Raw genomic sequence first — 5081 nt, 5'->3', positions numbered from 1 at the left:
AAATGTGTTTTTTAATATTGTACGGATCAATACAGCTGATAGGGGCCCTTAAGGCAGCAGCTGCATTATTTATTTTTAATCCGGCCCTGATGCTTTCTGAGATCTTAAGGCTCATTTTGTTTCATGTTCGTAGTTAAGTTTCTTCTACGGACCTCGCCCCCTTGTGTTCAAGGCATATAAATTAATTTCTTTAATGGGACAGATAGAAAACGCCGCTGCAGTTATGGGAGAAAGGCTAATTCTTCTTTGGGGTGATTTGCGGGATATGCACGTGGAATCCAAAATCGTACACGGAGGCAGAAAATACCTAAAAATGTTTAAAGGGAGGAGTTTCGCGACAGGTCAGAGATCATGGAGGTTGCCATAGGAATGCAAGCCACTCCCGCATAGGTTCAAAGAACTACCTGGAAACAGGGCCGTACTCAGAAACGACTAAACTAAATACACGGTTATTCCAGCAGCTTCCCAACTCACACCCACCACTTTGAAAATAAAACCCAACAGACAAATACTTTTTTAAGTACTTTTTAAGAATTTTTTTTAAAAAGAACTTAAAACTTTCCAAATACTCAGCAGTTTCGTCTAATTGCGCACGCTAACAGGTTTCCGAGGCTCAGATCTCCTCCCAGCATGAGACGCACTCTCTCGACGAATCCATTTATAATTCGATCCCATCCCAATTAATTCATCAGTTTCTCTCTCTCTCTAAGAATTAGGTCAAAGCTACTCACTCACAGCCAAGCCCCCTGCTATGATTAAAAAGCCCTCTTTATATAGGTTAGCCAACTCGGATTCATCCGCTAACACCACGAATTCAACAATATTGTTTATTCAACACTTTCTCCCTTTCCCTGGATTCCGGCTCCACTTGGCTCGGGCGCCGGGTTCGGCCGAGGATCCGGGTCCTTGTTGTTAAGCCTCACTACAGGCAGCTATTGAATTAATATCTGCTTCTTAATACCTGATAGACTAATTGGGTCCAATATAGCTCGAAGACTCAGCTCCCCTGGTTTCCCTAATTATTTCATCTTCTCGGCTCATGATATATGGCTGAAATTGGATTTTCCCAAAAACAGAGCGAATCACTCGGACCCCGGGGTGATCTTGATTCGTGGAAAAACAGCTCACATCAGGACTAACGTGAGAACGTCTCGGGACCCGACCGAGGCCCAGAGGCCGGTGAAAGTTTTACTTCTGGTTTACACTCACGCTGGTTTCTGAATAATCACATTTCCGAGGATGTGAAAACTACGGCCATCTTGTTCACATATCAGAAATAAACCTGATTTGTTTTTTTAATAACCACTTTCAGTCCTGATGGAAGCCATAAGCTCCCAAGAGAGGACATATACTTTATGACGTATGGCAAAGGTTCAATTTCTGCTCCTGTGTGACATCCTGAAGAGAAGGAGGAGGAGGAGGAAGAGGAGAAGGTTTCCCCTGCTGCTTCGTGGCTGGAGGATGAGGATGAGGAGGGTGGGACCCCAGGAGGCTGCAGCAGCCGCCTCATCACTCTTTTTTAATTCACACCCACGGCCACCTGCCTGCCCGGGTGAGAGTTTTACCCGCCCCTGGTTCTTACACTGGTTCTTTTTTACCTCGTCACCTCGTCTCTCTTCACTTCTCTCCTCCCTGCCGAACACCTGGCCTTCCTCTCCTCCTCTGTCACCATCACCCTCCTCCTCCTCCTCCTTCTCCTCCTCTCTCCGGGGAGTGTGCTGCTGCTCTTTTCAGAAAGTGATAGCCCTGTCCTCCTCCTTCTCTCTCTCCCTCCCTCCTTCTCTCTCTCCCTCCCTCTCTCTGAAGGAGGTGTGTTCCTCTGAGTCTCTCAACAATTGCGGTCGGCCCCCACTGTCATCTCCTCCTTGGCGTTATGTCTCTCTCTCTCTTTTTTCCTTCTCCACCTGTTCCTTGCTTGGATTTCCAACCTTCTTGCACATTTTCCAGCAACAATCCCCCCCCCCCCCCCATATGATTTTGGCATGATCATGGCTCAACACACACACACGCACACACACACACACACTAACACACACACACACACACTCTCTCATCCTCCAATCACTGCATCATGTTGGGTGACAATGCGTGGGCAGATGAACATAAAGCAAATGAGACAGACCATTAATATTGATGACATTCACTAATATTAATCTTCAATCATCACTTAATAAGATGCATTCTGTTCTTTTGGACTCATCTGCAAAAACCTTCCCCATCTTCAAACGCTCTCTCTCTCTCTCTATCTCTCTCTCTCTCTCTCTCTCCCTTTCTCTCTCTCTCCAAGCAGAAACAGTTTGGCCCCATTTCTGCCTCGTTTCCAACCTTTGGGGATTTAGAAAGAGTCGCATTGAAACCCACAGCTTGCCAGAGACACCGGGGCTGGAGAGAGAAGCGCAGCCCCACAGGTTGAGGAGGCAGATCAGAGTGTGAGGCTCATTATGCAGCTTCTCCCTGCATGTGCAGCAGTGCTGGTTCCCTCACTGCACCCCAATTAAAACGGTGCCATCACCAGTGATTGTGTCACTGGTGACCCCCCCAAACACAGACACCTCATTGTGATGCTGAGACATGTACTCACCCACACCCTCCACTGCCCAGCATCCACGTCAAGTCAGAGTCAGGAGTTATGGTCAAGAAGAGCCTGAGACAATAATCCATCAGTGGAGGAATGTGAGCAGCAGCAGTGGCTCAGACTGAATGAAAGGAAAGCCTTGTGTGGTACCTCGGGAAATTCATCCGACAGCGAGCGGAGGGGTGAGAAGCTCCGTCTCCAGCCTCCTCTTCTTCCTCCTCTTCCTCCTCCTCCTCCTCCTCCTCCTCCTCCTCCTCCTCCTCCTCCTCCTCCTCCCGCGGGCTCCTCGGGCTCCCTGTCTGCCTCAGGCAACTTCCTTGCGGAGCTCAGCAGTTTTCCTCCCCGCTCCCCAGAAAAAAAGCCAAACAATAAAACCAGTCCTCTTGTCCTGGAGTGAGACAGTTTGAATCCTCCTCTCCACAACAACAGCAGCGCGAAAAAGGAAAAAACGGGGTGAGGACTATGAGACCTTCCGCGAGCAGGAGGCAGAGGGATGAGAAGGATGGAGGACAATGTTCGGATCAGATTTCACGCGTTAAAACGCATAAATACAAAATGTTTAAGGGAGGCAGCAGCGGGAGACTGCGCGTAGTGGAGTCGATACCCAAGAATGAGTGTGTGATACAGAGAGAGGGAGAAAGAGGGGGGGGGGAGAGTGAGAGAGAGAGAGAGAGAGAGAGAGAGAGAGAGAGACAGAGAGAGAGAGAGAGAGCAGAGGAATTCATCACGTCACTCCTGATCAATAACGTTGCGAGAACCCACCTGATTTTCTTTTTCTTTCCTCCTCCTCTCTCTCTCCGCGCGTCTTTGCGCATAACACCCCCCCCCCCCCCCACACGAAGTCCACCTGGCACGGACACGAAACACACGTGTCCTCCCGCCACCAAATCATCCGCTAATTGCGAGTGCGCGTGCTCATTCAATCAACTTTATGACCAATCAATGGGGTCGATGGGCTCCACAGTGGGGGGGCTGCGGCTGTTCGGACGCATTAAGAAGTCATCAGAACCACAGGCACAAACACACGCACACTTTAATTGTTTCAACTTTGATCCATTTTTACTGTGCGCATTGATTCCTGTGGTAAAAAAAAAAGCGCAGAGCTAAGTTAAACCAATGAAGCGCATCGCATCTGCTGCGTAATAACACTTTGGACAAGCGGAGCGAGGAGCGGGGGGATCGAACCTGTGTCGTGTGTTCTCCTGTGGCACAGCGCGCTACACGTCCTCATGCTTGTGGCTCTGCAGCTGCGGAGAGGAGCGAGGGGCGCGGTACAATGGCGCCATCTCGTGGCACATGTGCGTAGATGCAAGAGGGCGGGAGGCGTTGCAGAAAGATCCTGTGGAATTTGAATAATATTTATGTGATAATCATAAGGGATAATTAGGCAGAATGTATAATGAGTGGATGTAGTACATTAAGTGCAGCTTCAATGTACTTACCTACAGCATTCCTCTATTTCATGGTACTTTACACTCAATTTTACAGCTTAAAATGAACTGAGATGTAACAGAGAGGTTCTTTATCAATATCTCTTTAGTCTTGACACTTTAGCTTGTCTATATTTTAATGTGCCATAATTTTAATGTAAAATAACCCCAAACTGGTAAAAGATGAAATTGTCAACAAGCAGAACAGTTCTCCACCAGAACATGTTTTTGAGTCAGGACAATTCAATTTTGCAGTATTGATATTTTGAGTCACACCTATATGAAAGATATCTGAATAAGCTCCTCCTACAACAGTAATCAGGCTGAATGTGCTCCTGAACTTCTCTTGGAGTTTCTCCAGCCAGCTCCCTAAGTAAAACCTGTGTAGAGACATAATTCTGCGGACGTTCTCAAGCCATTGATTTGAGTGATGCTGGAGTGACATATAAAAAAGTTGAAATTGAATGAGCAGACAAAAACATGTCCTGACCTCTAAGGTGAGGCACGGTTACACCTTGCCAGGTGAATGAAATATTTGTTTCTTGTGAGGGAGCAAATTCGCAGCACGGCATTTCCCAGGATGCAACAGTTTTTGTCTTTTTTCTGTGTCATAAATGCAGTTTTAGGTTAAACATCACACATCCTGCCCGAAATAGAAGTTAAGAAAAAAGTTTATTCTCACCTCACGTCGGCATCATCACTCATTAAACCACAGACAAACAGGACTTTAATTTCATACAATCATGAGGTTTAAACCTGTTTCTGACTCCACACTTCACCAGCGTTTTAATATTCACAGGATAAATGTCTCTCGTTGACGTCACCGACATCAATCTTCATCGTCCTTCAAGGCGTCTGAGGCGATGATGACCTATCGCATCGCAGGAAACAATACGAGGAAGGCAAAGTAGAAATCTCCTCAAAAACAAATAAGTGAAAATGTAAATGTCCAAAGAAGCAATTTCTGTGAAGGCAAATTAAATCTCCTCGCAGTAAACAATCGTGACTGATGATGGAGCTGTATCTCAGGACAGGAGACAAAAAATGAAACACAACAGAAAACTGTCGGAGGTTTG

Source organism: Limanda limanda, chromosome 1, assembly GCF_963576545.1.
Source record: "Limanda limanda chromosome 1, fLimLim1.1, whole genome shotgun sequence".
Classification (NCBI taxonomy): domain Eukaryota; kingdom Metazoa; phylum Chordata; class Actinopteri; order Pleuronectiformes; family Pleuronectidae; genus Limanda; species Limanda limanda.
This window is presented reverse-complemented; position numbering follows the sequence as displayed.